This window comes from Elephas maximus, chromosome 2 (genome assembly GCF_024166365.1).
Source record: "Elephas maximus indicus isolate mEleMax1 chromosome 2, mEleMax1 primary haplotype, whole genome shotgun sequence".
Lineage (NCBI taxonomy): Eukaryota > Metazoa > Chordata > Mammalia > Proboscidea > Elephantidae > Elephas > Elephas maximus.
The window spans coordinates 60,530,689-60,546,157 of NC_064820.1; the positions used below are offsets into that span (position 1 = coordinate 60,530,689).

Consider the following 15,469-nt stretch of genomic DNA (forward strand, 5'->3'; position numbering starts at 1 on the left):
GGGCAGGACGCAGCTTTCTGAGGTGAAGGTTATGTTCTATCTAAATATATTTATGCATATTGTCATGGATCGAATTATGCCCCCCTCCAAAAAAATGTGTGTATTGACTTGGTTAGGCCATGATTCTCAGTATTCTGTGGTTGTCCTCCATTTTATGATTGTAATTTTATGTTAAAGATGATTAGGGTAGGATTGTAACACCCTTACCAGGTCACGTCCCTGCTCCAATATAAAGGGAGTTTCCCTGGGGTGTGGACTGCACCACCTTTCATCTCTCAGGAGATAAAAGGAAAGGGAAGTAAGCAGAGAGTTCCCCCTCATACATCAAGAAAGAAACGTTGGGAGGAGGACACGTCCTTTGGACCTGGGGTTCCTGCACTGAGAGGCTCCCAAATCAAAAAAAAACTGATGACAAGGACCTTCCTCCAGAGCCAACAGAAGGACAGTATTCCCCTGGAGCCAACACCCTGAATTAGGACTTCTAGCCTCCTGAACTGTCAGAGAATAAACTTCTCATTGTTAAAGCCATCCACTTGTGGTATTTCTGTTATAGCAGCACTAGATGACTGAACGCACACACACATATATACGTATGGGTTTGGATGAAACGGGAAGCATTTGTGTTCGTAGAATGCTACTCTCAAGATGTGTGCATTGCACTCTTTATAAATCCAAATCCCTCACATCCAAAGAATTGTAAATAAATGTTGAGCTCTAGTCAGCACTATGCATGCTGGAGTGTTTGTGGTGTTAAAATGCATCAAATAAATAAGTAAAATGGATTGATAGAGGGATGTGAAGATATGTGATAAAGCCATTACAGCAAAATGCTAATTGTAGAATTTAAGTGGTGGGTATATGGATACTCACTGTGTACTTTCTTCAACCTTTCTGTGTGTTTGAAAAATCTTCATAATAAAACGTTTAGGAAAAAATAAATGGGTTCCAAAACACAGTAGTAAATTACAAAATGCCTCTCTCACTCATTCCCTCCTTTGCTCTATCTCCTCCCTCTTTCTTGACATATGACCTTTTCCCCCACTAAATGAGTCAATGGGAATGGGAATACTCACTGATTTGAGCAGATAAGTCACTGGTGCTCTGTGATGACTAATGACTTTATCACTGCCATGGCCTTCCAAGGAAAAGGACAAGTTCTGTGCATCCAGAACTCATTCTTTGGCCTCACCCTCCTTGGCACAGTTATCAGAACCAGGGTTTCCAGTAAGGTTAACCACCCTACCCCCTACTCCACAGCAGGGGCTTGCTCTGTCTCACGTATTGTTGCCCCCTCGTTTTTATTACCAACATTCTTGCCTTTCATGGGGGAGACCTGGTTTTAAGCCCCCGCATATGCACCCCATGTGCAGCCGCCCCCTGTCAGCGGAGGCTTGTGTGTTGCTATAATGTTGGACAGGTTTCAGCAGAGCTTCCAGGCTAAGATGGAGCAGGAGGAAAAACCTGGTGATCCACTTCTTGAAAATCAATCAGTGAAAGCCCTACCGATCACAATGGTCAGGTCTGTAACCGATCACGGGGATGGCACAGGACCAGGCAACATTTTGTTCTGTTGTACATGGGGTCACCAAGAGTCCGGGGCTGACTTCACAGAAACTAACAACAACCCAGCCCCGAATGTAATGGGGATACACACACACACATACATATTTGTTTACAGCAACTTTATTCACAATCACCAAAAATTGAAAACTACCCAAATATACCTCAACAGGTGAGTGGAAAACAAATCGTGGTACAATTACACAATTGAAAAACATGGACAAATCTCAAAGACACCACACTGAGTGAAAGAAATCAGTCTTCAGAGGTCAAGTCATGTGTGATTACACTTCTGTAACCTTCTGGAAAAGGCAAATCCGCAGGGACGGAGAACAGATAAGTGTCTGCCAGAGGCTGGGCTGGAGTAAGCGTTTGACTATAAAGGGAATGCACGAACCTATACAAGTGTTAAAACTCACAGAACTGTACATCCAAAAACAAGTTAATTTTATGGCACGTTAATTAAATTTTTTAAATGAAAATATATATATCCAAATAAATATCTTTTAAAAAATGCTTTAAAAGAAATTTTTCACCTGGGTTTCTGCCAGAAAGGCTAATTTTGGAGGGCTGTGCATATGTATAGTCAACATATATTGAAATGAAAATAATTTGGGGGCTTTTTTATTCACATCTGTTCCCCCCCCAGCACCGCCCCCCGTCCCCCGCCATGTGCCCACAACTATCATATTATGAAAAGTTCAAAGGAGTCTGAGGCAGAATGTCTGGGTCTGAATCCCAGCTTTGCTCTGTGTGATTTTGGGCCAGTCACAGAACATTTCTAGCCTCTGTTTCTTCAAACATAAGGTAGAAAATATAAATAGCTACTTCAAAAGCTTAATGTGAGCATGAAATAAAATAATGGGTGGGGAAGGCCCTAGCAGAGAATACTGGCCCGTGGTAAACCAAAACCAAATCCATTGCCAGCAAGTCGATTCTGATTCATGTGACCCCGTGTGTTATAGATTAGAACTGCTCCATAGGGTTTTCTTGGCTGAATCTTTATAGAAGCAGATTGCTAGGTCTTTCTTCAGGGACACCACTGGATGGGTCAGAATCACCAGCCTTTAGGTTAGTAGTTAACCAAACCGTTTGCACCACCCAGGGACCTTGCTGGGCCATGGTAAATACTTGATATGTGTTTGTCAAATTGAATTTAGAAGAACCTGCCTTGTGAAGTGAAAACCAGTTACCACTTCTGACTCATGGAGACTCCATGTGTGTCAAAGTAAAACTGTTCCATGGGGTTTTCGATGGCTAATTTTTTGGAAATAGATCTCCAGGTCTTTCTTCCAAGGCACTTCTGGGTAGATTTAAACATCCAAGCTTTGGATTAACAGCTAGACATGTTAACAGTTTGCACCACCCAGGGAGAATCATTATAAGTTGTTCAAAAATCAGATATGGCTCAACTACACCACTATTTTTTCCATTCCAATAATTCTTCTAAAGAAATAGCTTCCAAGTGTAAAAGTGTGTTAGAAATAGATGTCACACAAGGCATAGAAACTATTTTCTATGGCACACACACAACACAACACTAGCATTTGTCAAAATCCACAGACTGTACAACACAAAGAGTGAATCCTAAGTGAACTGTGGATTTTAGCTAATAATAATGTACTAGTATTGGGTCACTAATTGTAATAAATGTGTCACAGGAATGTAAAGTATCCATAGGGGCTAAATAGAAGCTCTCTGTACTTTCTGCACAATTTTTCTGTAACCCTAAAACTGTTTGAAAAATAAAGTCTATTATAAAAAAATGAATTTCATATAAAAATGACTGTTAGAAATGATTGCATATTTGATAAGCATCTTTCAAGACCTCCCCACCACATTCACAAGCATACACCTATTAAGAATTAACTTTCAGTTCATCGTGTAAAGAATTTTATCAGGCAATCTCAAACATAGTGCTAAAAGGAGGTAAAAAAAAAAAAAAGGAGGTAGCCAGGTTTTATTTCCTCCACTGCACTGTACCTATAGAAACTGAGGCACAAAGGGAAGACACAGGTGTGGCCAGGCCATTCAGCTGACTGAACTGCCACAGCACCAGTCATTCACCTAATACTCTAAAGAGAGCCAAAGGAATAGGAGTTAAGAGAAGAGCAGTTTAAAAATACTGCAGTTTCCAATGTGACTTAATCAGAACTGAGATTAAAGACTGATTCTAAGATTTTTCCATTACCAGATCTCAGTGAACTATTTCCTGTCCCCTCACTATAGAGTTTGTTGTTGTTAGGTACTGTTGAGTCAGTTCCGACTCATAGCGACCCTACGTACAACAGAACAAAATATCGCCCAGTCCTGCACCATCCTCACAATCATTGCTATGTTTGAGCCCATTGTTGCAGCCACTGTGTCAATTCATCTCATTGAGGGTTTTCCTCTTTTACGCTGACCCTCTACTTTACCAAACATGATGTCCTCCAAGAACCTGTCCCTCCTGATAACATGTCCAAAGTACATGAGATGAAGTCTCAGCATCCTTGCTTCTAAGGAGCATTCCAGCTGTACTTCTTCCAAGGCAGGCTTGTTCGTTGTTCAGGCAGTCTATGGTATATTCAATATTCTTTGCCAACACCATATTCATCGTCCAGCTTTCGCATGCATATGAGGCAATTGAAAATACCATAGCTTGGGTCAGGTGCACTTAAGTCCTCAAAATGACATCTTTGCTTTTGAACACTTTCAAGAGGTCTTTTGCAGCAGGTTTGCCCAACACGATACATCACTTGATCTCTTGATTGCTGCTTCCATGGGTGTTGATTGTGGATCCCAGTAAAATGAAATCATTGACAACTTCAACCTTTCTTCTGTTTATAATGATGTTGCTTATTGCTCCAGTTGTGAGGATGTCTGTTTTCTTTATTTTAAGGTGCAATCCATACCGGAAGTGCTTCAAGTCCTCTTCGCTTTCAGTAAGCAGGTTTTGTCAGCTGTGTATCCCTGTCAACGTACAGCTGCAGCTGTTTTTGAATTATCTTCAGCATAATTTTACTTGCATGTGATACTAATGATGTTGTTCAATAATTTCCACATTCTGTTGGATCACTTATCTTTGGAATGGGCATGAATTCCAGTCAGTTGGCCAGGTAGCTATCTTCCAAATTTCTTGGCACAGATGAGTGAGCACTTCCAGCTCTACATCCATTTGTTGAAACATCTCAATTGGTATTCTGTCAATCCCTGGAGCCTTGTTTTTCCCTAACACCTTCAATGCAGCTTGGACTTCTTCCTTCAGTACCATCAGTTCTTGATCATATACTACCTCCTGAAATGGTTGAATGTCGACCAACTCTTTTTGGTACAGTGATTCTGTATATTTCTTCTATCTGTTTTTGATTGTTTCTGTGTCATTCAATATTTTCCCTGTAGAATCCTTCAATATTGGAATTCGAGGCTTGAATTTTCTCTTTAGTTCTTTCAGCTTGAGAAATGCCAAGGATGTTCTTCCCTTTTGCTTTTCTAACTCTAGGTCTTTGCAGATTTCATTATAATACTTTTCTTTGTCTTCACAAGCTTCCCTTTGAAATCTTCTGTTCAGCTCTTTTACTTCATTTCTTCTGTTCATTTTAGCTACTCTACGCTCAAGAACAAGTTTTGGAGGCTCTTCTGACATCCTTTTTGGTTTCTTCTTTCTTTCCTATCTTTTTAACGATCTTTTGCTTTCTTCATGTATGATGTCCTTGATGTCATCCCACAACTCGTCTGATCTTCAGTCGTTAGTGTTCAATGCATTTAATCTATTCTTGAGATAGTCTCTAAATTCATGTGGGATAAACTCAAGGTCACACTTTGGCTCTCTTGGATTTGCTCTAATTTTCTTCAGCTTTACTTGAACTTGCATATGAGCAATTGATGGTCTGTTCCACAGTCAGCCCCTGACCTTGTTCTGACTGATAATATTGAGCTTCTGCATCTTCTCTTTCCACAGATGTAGTCGATTTGGTCCAGTGAGGTTCATGTGTATAGCTGCCATTTATGTTGTTAAAAAAAAAGGTATTTCGACTGAGTAAGTCCTTGGTCTTGCAAAATTCTATCTTGTAATTTCCCGTATCATTCCTATCACACAGGCCATATTTCCAACTCCCAGTCCTTCTTTTTGGTTTCCAACTTTCACATTCCACTCACCAGTAATTATCAGTGAATCTTGATTGCATGTTTGACGCATACCTTTCCTGATTTTAAACCATGCAGTATCCTCTTGTTCTGTTTGAACAACTGCCTCTTGGCTCATGTACTGGTTCCGCATCAGCACGATTAAGTGTTCTGGAATTCCCATTCTTTGCAATGCTATGCATAAGTTGTTATGATGCACACAGTCGAATGCCTTTGCATAGTCAATAAAACACAGGTAAACATCTTTCTGGTTTTCAGTCAATTTCAGACTGCAGAAGCTGGTAATAATCTTTAATTTCTTCATCTTTAGCATTAGTGGTTGAAGTGTAAATTTGAATAATAGTCATATTGGTTAGTCTTTCTTATAGAACACAAAAAATCCACAGCCGTTGAGTGATACCGACTCATAGAGACCCTACAAGACAGAGTAGAACTGCCCCATAGGGTTTCCAAGGAGCGGCTGGTGGTTATGAACTGCCAACCTTTTGGTTAGCAGCCAAGCTCTTAACCACTGCACCACCAGGGCTCCCTTCCTTGTAGATATATGGCTATTATCCTATCACTGAAAGCAATGTATTTCAGGATAGATTTTGCAGTGTTCTTTTTGATGATGAATGTAATGCTGTTTCTCTTCAATTTGTCATTCCCAGCACAGTAGATCATATGATTGCCCAATTCAAAATGGCCAATACCAGTCCATTTCAGCTCACTAATGCCTAGGATATATCAATCTTCAAGCATTCCACTTCATTTTTAACAACTTCGAATTTTCCTTGATTCATACTTCCTACATTTCACGTTCTGATTATTAATGGATGTTTGCAGCTGTTTTTCTCTCATTGTGAGTTGTGCCACATCAGCAAATGAAGGTCCTGAAAGCTTGGCTCCATCCACATCATTAAGGTCGACTCTACTTGAGAAGACAGCTCTTCCCCAGTAGTATTTTGAGTGCCTTCCAACCTGAGGAGCTCATCTTCCAGCGCTATATCAGGCAATGTTCCGTTGCTATCCATAAGGTTTTCACTGGCCAGTTTTTTCAGAAGTAGATTGATTACCAGGTCCTTCTTCCCAGTTTGTCTTAGTCTGGAAGCTCTACTGAAACCTGTCCACCATGGGTGTCCCTGCTGGTATTTGAAATACTGGTGGCAAAGTTTCCAGTATCACAGCAACACACAAGCCACTGCAGTATGACAAACTGACAGATGAGTGGTGGCTGTCAAGTTTAGAAAATAAAGGCAACCCACAAGGATACTCTCCGTATTCCACACAATGTCTCAAGACAGAGTGAGAGTTCACCAATAGCAAAATACCACACACTGCATCTGCAAATGTTTGACATCTCCCCCATTTTTGTGTGTCTGACCACAGCTCCAAAGAAAGCCTACAACCAAAAAAATTTAAGAGGTTTAATTTCACCAGAGTCACCTGTGAAGAGAAGAAACCCAAAAGTACAATGGAAGCAAAGAATGTTAGACTTGGAAAAAACTTAGAGGCCGTTATAATCAAACTTTTTCATTTTATAGATAAAGAAACTGGATGTCTGAGAGAGTTCCCATCGTAAATGGAAGTTACATCTTAAGAGTCTGAATCTGAGGCCTTTTAGAAGCACCACGCAGAGATAGGGTTGGGACTGACCTTATAAATCATGTAGTCTCTCTTTTCACTGATGTGGACACTGAGGTCCAAAGAAATTAAATGGCTACTTTGAGGCCACACATCTACTTAACTAAATGCCATACATGTTTATGCTTCTAAGAAAGAGAGCTGTGGTGTCCTCCTTCCCTGTTCCATTTCCTGTCTGCCTCCTTCACCGCCCTTTCATTCTTTGATAGGAGAAATTGATACTTTTTGCATGTTCTTATATAAATAGCCTCATCAATATGGCCGTAAGTCCTCCACTCCTTTCTAACCAGGTTTGCACTCCTTCATAGAAATTACAGAGCCAAAAGTGGAGCCCAAAGAAGTGAAAACACACCCAGGTAGCATATAGGAAATATCAATACTTGTCTGTTTTGTAAGGCACCCAAAGTTGGTCAGCATCAAGATAAAATAGGAACATTCAGCATTTTTCCCCCAGGGTGAATTCTATCTCTATTTATCAAAATAAACAAATTAGGGCAACAAAAGACTGTAGCAACCAAAGACATTTTTATTTATGGTTACAGTGGTTGAGTTAATCCCCTACTCTTAATGGTAAATATATTGAAATAATAAAATTCCTGAGAATAATCAAATACAGGAAACTGTTTAAGTTCTAAGCAATCCTGTAGAGAACTAATCCATTAAAAAAAAAAAAAAATTTTTTTCTATTCTGAAAAACTCAAGCTTTAGAACCATTGTTTTTATTTATTTAATAGTTTGACAAAAATTCAGTACTTACTATACATGTAGAACTTTCTAAGTGCTAGGGATACAAGAGGGAACAAAGCTCCTGCCCTCTCAGATCTTACATTCTAGTGAATGTTGTTGTTAGTTGTCATCGAATTGGTCCCGACTCATGGTGACCCCCAACTCATGGCGATCCCTTGCACAACAGAACCAAACACTGCCCATTTGGTTGTGGACCAGATCATTGTGATTCATACGGTTTTCTTTGGATGATTTTCAGATTTAGATCACCGGACCTTTCTTCCTAATCCATCTTAGTCTAGAAGCTCTGCTGAAATCTGTTCAGCATCATAACAACATACAAGCCTCCACCGACGGACGGACAGTGGCTATGCATGAGGTGCATTGGCCAAGAATCAAACCCAAGTCTCCCACGTAGAAGGCAAGAATTTTCCCACTAAGACACCAATTCAATAAACAAAGCCATAATATGTCATAGACTGATATTCACCATGGAGATAAACAACAGGGGGTAGGACAGTAGGATCAAGCTGAGGCAGTAGGGAAGGGCAGTTGCTATGTATTATATATAAGATGGTCCATGCTGATAGAGACAAAAGAAATGAGAAAACAGGCCATGTGCACATGTGGAGGAAGAAGTTTTCAGCCAGGGAGCCAGCAAGTACAGAGATCTGAAGCAGGAGTGGCATATTCTTTGACAGCAAGGAAGCCAGTGTGGCAAGGCAGAGGGAGTAAGTGTAGAATGAAATGAGCTGCTGTCCGCGAGGTGGCTGGCGCCAGATAGTATGGGACCTCATAAGACATTATAGAGGCTTTGGTTTGTACTCTAACACACTGGAAGTTTTGAAGCAGAGGAATGACATGATCTGACTTCCATTTTTAAAGAATCACTTTGCCTGTGTGTTGAAAAACACTTGTAGCCTATTATTATGGAGCACTGGTGGCACAACGGTTAAGTGCTCTACTATTAACTGAAAGGTTAGGGGTTCAAATCCACCCAGTGGCTCCACCAGAGAAAAGACCTGGTAATTTCCTCCCGTAAAGATTACAGCCTAGAAAACCCTATGGGGCAGTTCTATGAGTCCCAATCAACTAGACAGCACCCAACAACAACAAGCCTATTATTGGTGATTACAATAATACAGGTGGGAGGTGATGGTAGCTCGGACCATGGTGGTAGTGGTGAAGGTAGTGAGAAGTAGTAAGAAACGGAATGTAGGGCCAATAGAATTTCTTGATGGATCAGATGCAGGGTATGAGGAAAAGAGAGAAATCAAGGATGTCTTCAAAGTTGTGTATTTGAACAACTCTTAGGTGGAATTGCCATTTGCTAGGATAAAAAAGACTAAGGAAGGAGTCAGTTTGGGTTGCAGAGAAGGAGGCTATGAATCAGGAGTTCAGTCCTGAACATGTTGGGCTTAGGATGCCTAATTAGGTATACAATTAATAGGGTCAGTTGACACAATACACACATCTTATTAGCGATACACATATCCTATTAGAGCCCTGGTGGTTCAGTGGTTAACAGCTTGGCTACTAATCAAAGTATCGGCAGTTCAAATATACCAGCCCCTCTTTGGAATCCCTATAGAGCATTCCTACTCTGTCTTACAGGGTGCTACGAGTTGGAATCAACTCAAAGGCAACAGGATTTATTAGAGATTTGTCTCAAGAAGGCAGTAGGATATACAAGTCTGGAGTTTAGGCCAGAGTTCTAGCCTGGAGATATAAATGTTGGTGTCATCAGCATGTGGACGATATCGGAAGCCATGAAACCATATGAGGTCAGCTGTGAGGGTGGATAAAAAAAAGAAAAGAAGGGACCTGGGGCACTGCAACATTTGGAGGTCAGAGAGATGAGGAGAAACCAGCAAACAAGATAGAGGAAGGGATCTGGGATGTAGACAAAGATCAGAGGCCAACATCCCTGAGTCAAGTGAATGACCAGCTGTACGCAATGCTGCTGATTCTGGATGCAAGCTGAATTATGATGGGAAAGGCAAGAAATAGCAGCCTGTGCCCCCAGCTATCATGTTTATAGCCTCCTGTTGATAATAAGGAGCCCTGGTGGCACAGTCGCTAAGAGCGTGGCTGCTAACCAAAAGGTCGGCAGTTCATATCCACCAGCCGCTCCTTAGGAACCCTATGGGGCAGTTCTATTCTGTCCTATAGGGTCACTATGAGTTGGAATTGACTCAATAGCAATGGGTTCAACAGGTTTGTTGACAATAATAAAATTAATATCAGAAATATTACCTATTGAGTAACTACCTTGTTCTAAGGATTGTGCAGGAATGGCAAATCACACTTGCCAACTCTAATTGATCAGTAGTGGCTACCTGGAGCATTGTGTTGAGAAGGATCTGAGGCTGCCTTTTAGCTTAAAGGAAAAGGATTGAGTTGTGATATCTGCCATCAACATAGAATAAGAAAATACTGTCGCAATTGCCAGGTACTTGTGATCCCTGGGTTATGATTTAGTATACACTGTCTGTGGGTCTCACAACACTGCACTGGGGATGTAATCAGCACCACTTTACAGGTGCAGAAGCCTAGCTCGGGGGGTTTACGAACCTTCACAAGGTGGGGTAGAGCTAGATGTGGCAAAAGGGAGACTTGGCCTAGGTCGGTCAGCCTTCACCCCACACTGCAGTTTCTCTCTCCTTCTTTCTGCATCTGACCAAAAAAGTGTACATGGATTTCAGATCCTTAGGATGCACATCTTCTAATTTGAATCCATGACGTTGAAACATGTAATCGCAGTACAATCTTGAAAATACTGGTTCCTTTCTGTTTAAGAAAAATATGGTACAGCTGGATTCGTGAACTGATACAGAAAGATACGTTTGCAAGCTTAAAATCAAGAGATACAGAAACAAAACACGAGGCAAGAGTAGTCAAAACAACTCCAATAGCAACTTTTTTTCAACCTAGGATAGTTGAAGATGACACAGCATGATACAGTAGGAGCAACCATTAAATATATAATGATTATTTTGTCTTCTTCATTCCCATAGCAACCTTGTATTATTCCACACCAAAAACTAACTCAGCAGGCACCAAGAATTCTTAGCTTCTCTTTCAGCACGAAGCCCTTCCCACAGTTACTTGTATTAATATTTGCAAAAGATTTATTTCCCTTTGATTCAAATAATTCCACATTCTCAAGAATATCTGGACTGAAGTGTGCCAGCTGCCTGCAGGGCCTACAGCCATCTCCCTGGTCTTGGGTAGCTCCTTGTGTGCCCATGAAGAGGTCATTCTTAAAAACAAGCTCACTGAAGGGAACAGAGAAAACACAGAAGAGGCATCAGTGTCATGTTCTGAGGATTAGTCTGGATTCTGAACAATGACACTGAGTGGGAGTGGCAAGCACCTAAGGCTGTTGTAAGTCACAGCAACCAATCCCCGCCAGCCCAGAGCTCTCCCCTATAATGCTGCCCAGCTCAGAGTCCATAATCAATTCACTTTAGCAGATTCTGAAGCCAAGACCTTTCTGTCTATCCCTACACAGAGGGATGGAGTAGGCCCCAAGCGGAAAACATTTTCATCATTTCCAAGCATTTGTTCGGCACCAACTATATGCAGAATTAAAAATGGGTGTTCAGAGAAAAGTCTGAGTCACCTTCAAATAGTCTGTCTGGCTTGAGCAACCAACAAAAAAATCAAAGAAAAGTGTGACTTCTAGGCTGTTAAAAGATGGAGGCTGGGCACAAACTGTACAAGGCAAGGTCCTGGTAGCCCCATAGACACATCCAAACTCCCTGAGGGACCGAATTGCTGGGCTGAGGGCTGTGGGGACCATGATCTCAGGGAACATCTAGCTCAATCAGCATAACATAGTTTATAAAGAATATGTTCTACATTCTACTTTGATAAGTAGTGTCTGGGTTCTTAAAAGCCTGTGAGCAGCCATCTAGGATACTCCACTGGTCTCACCCCTTCGGAAGCAAGGAAGAAAGAAGAAAACTAAAGATACAAGGGAAAGATTAGTCCAAAGGACTAATGGACCACATCTACCACGGCCTCCACCAGACTGAGCCCAGTATGAGATAGTGCCTGGCTACCAGCACTGAATCCTCTGACACAGATCACAATAGAGCATCCCCGACAGAGCTGGAGAAAAATGTAGAACAAAATTCTAACACAAAAAGAAATACCAGACTTGCTGACCTGACAGAGACTGGAGAAACCCTGAGAGTATGGCCCCCAGACACACTTTTAGCTCAGTAATGAGGCCTCTCCTGAGGTTCACCCTTCAGAGAAAGATTGAATAGGCCCATGGAACAAAACAAGACTAAAGGGGCACACCAGCCCTGGGGCAGGGACTGGAAGTCGGGAGGAACAGGAAAGCTGGTAATAGGGAACCCAGGGTTGAGAAGGGAGAGTGTTAACATGTCATGGGGTTGTTAACCAATGTCATAGAACAATATGTGTACTGTTTGATGAGAAACTAGTTTGTTCTGTAAACCTTCATCTAAAGTACAATGGAAAAAAAAAAAAAAGATGGAGGCTGGGAACCCAAATCTTGGTCTGATTTTTGCTAGTGACTTTCTGAATATAGTCTGTTTATCTATCCAAGCTAATTAGGGCACTTTAGAGAAATGTTCAACTTCCCACTTCAAAGTCCATTAAAATCAAAGAAGAAAGTACTATAATCTTAGAATTTCTTGGGATTAATCAATCTTTCACTAAATTCAATTTAGGAATAGAAAAAAACTATTTTTCTAATGTAGACTTTCTATAGTTAGATCATATTTATTATTTTGAGATGTACTGACAAACTCCACAATTAATGCTTGATGAGAATAATTCAGTATCCACAAGCCTATATCATTCAGAATATGGATAGATGTCATCAAAAGGTTAACCTTCTGGTACTTACTCAGACATTTTATTGTCCTTATTTATTTTTTTATTTCAGCTTTTTTTTTTTTTTTTTAAGTAATCAGAAAACTACCTTATTTCACGAAAAAAATCTCATGTCACCTTATTTCTCCCCGTTCTCAGAAATCCAGCACCAATATCAGAGAAAAGCAATGAAGTGATCTAGAAACAATCGGCTAATTCAGGAATTCAGTTGTGCTCATAATTAATCTCTCCACAGAAACAATAGGCACGTCTGCTCAGGTGAAAATGTGTCTGACTTTATGCCATGGGGAAAGATAAACCTAACTTGCTAAGACACGCAAGTCTTATTTAAGCCCTTCAACTGTCCTCCTTACCATCCTGCAAAGAAGGCAAAAAGACCAAATGGAGTCTGAACTCCCACCCTGTGGACACATCTCAGTCTTCACTGAGGCCATTAATATCTTAAAAACAGTGATGAAGGGCCATTTGTTGGGTAAAGTCATTTTTCCCTTGACATTTATTATCAGTAGAAAAGTTTTTCTGTTTTAATACCCACATTCTGGCATATAATTACTGTAATAAAGTCTACTTCTTCACTCTGGGTGACTGCTGCCAGTATTATGAAATCATGGCAATGGTCGTAAAAATAAGGGAGGTCACAACCCTTCCACACACACATACACCCACTCTGCAGCTGATATTAAATAGCTTTGGTGGGAAAATGCAGACCTTTAAACTCTCTCTACCAAATTCAATGCATTCTGTATTTAACTTCTTCTTTAAAACGGTTTGTGTTGTAAGAATTCAAAAACTGCATATGGCCATGGGGGGAAAAAAAGGAGCTTATACTTAATTAGCTACTAAGTCCAACTTGGAAGAAGCACAATAACAACCATTTCTTTGTGCAAACTATTTTTAATGATATGCATTACATGCATTGGCCTGTCTACTGCCCAGACTGTTCCAGCGTTGTTCCTGCTTAGTGTTATGCTTTTGGCAAAGGACAACACTGGGAAAGGTCTCCATTTCAATGCTTTGCCATTTTTGTAGGGACCATAACTCCTAACAGCAGGAATTCCCTCTAAACCTGAAACTACCACCATGGTTTCATAACCACAAGACAGCAACCAAAGACATCAGGTGCTGTACAAACATTCTTCTCACACCTCAAGCAGTACTCACTATTTTGATTCATTCTCTCTGGGCTTAAATTGAAGCTGCTGCTTGAATATTTTAATCCAATTACTTGTAGCTATTCTCTTACATAAATGATAGATATAATTTTTCTGCTTCCAACGAAATCCCAAGTCAAGCTAATTCAAGATCAGAAAAAGGACAGATAGACCCAAGAAGTATCTTGTCCATTTTTTTAAACTTCTGGTTCTCTATGGAAGAGGAATTTCCTTGGGGAGGGTCTAAGAAAACGCCTATTTTAAAAATAGAATCCTGAGTTTCCAAATTAAAATAATCCTGATTGGGGGTCAGAAGGTCAGGATCTCTTCTTGCCCTTGGAATGGGAAATCACTTGAATCTATTGTCTTCCGAAGCAACATAGAAAATATAGAAGCAACGTAGAATGTTGGCGAACAGGTATGTTTGACCCACAAGGAGAGCACCAACAGAGCACAGTACAGAGAAAGCTAAGCCCTGGAAAAACCACTCCTGCTTCAAACAGAGTAGCTGTGCTTTATCTATTTGATGTTCTGGCCTTATATATCAGGTTTTGTTTAGGGAAGGATAGAGCCACTATAATCACTTTAGAAAACCGTTTGAGATATACATGTCATATGATGGGCAATTCCGTTTCTAGGTATGTGTCACGGAGTAACCTGCACATATGTTCCCCAGGACATATGTATATGAATGTTCATAGCATCATTGCCCATAATGGCTCCAACTAAAAGTAACCCAAACATCTATCCATAGTACAATGGATGAATACATCATGGCAAATTCATACAATGGAAAACTACATGGCAGCAAAAATAAATGGACCTAGTATGTATATTTGCACCACAATTATAAAAAAAAATTAACGGACTAGATGTTTGTGCTACACGTGGATGAATCTTGCAAACACAAAATTTGAAAAAAAAAATCAAGACACAAAAGGGAGCATAGAATTATTCCATTTATATGTTGCTATTTTTTATTGTTGTTAGGTGCCATCAAGTTGGCTCGGACTCATAGCGACCCTATATACAACAGAACAAAACACTGCCCAGTCCTTACAGGGCAAAACACTGTCCAGTCCTGTGCCATTCTCACAATCGCTGCTGTGTTCTAGCCCACTGCTGCAGCCACTGTGTCAGTACATCTCCTTGAGGGTCTTCCTCTTTTTCACTGACCCTCTATCTTACCAAGCATGATGCCCTTCTCCAGGGACTGGTCCATTCTGATAACATGTCCGAAGTACGTGAGACGAAATCTTACCATCCTCGCTTTCAAGGAGTACTCTGGCTGTACTTCTTCCAAGACAGACTTGTTCCTTCTTCTGGCCGACTGTCTTAGTCATCTAGTGCTGCTATAACAAATACCACAAGTGGATGGCTTTAACAAAGAGAAATTTATTCTCTCACAGTCT

General features: G+C 40.6%; 1 long non-coding RNA gene across 3 annotated transcripts in view; it reads right to left on the minus strand.

The window, feature by feature from the left end:
• Nucleotides 1-15,469, minus strand: part of LOC126064744 (uncharacterized) — a 269,535-nt gene that overhangs the window by 174,571 nt on the left and 79,495 nt on the right. The gene's annotated exons all lie outside the window — the stretch shown is intronic.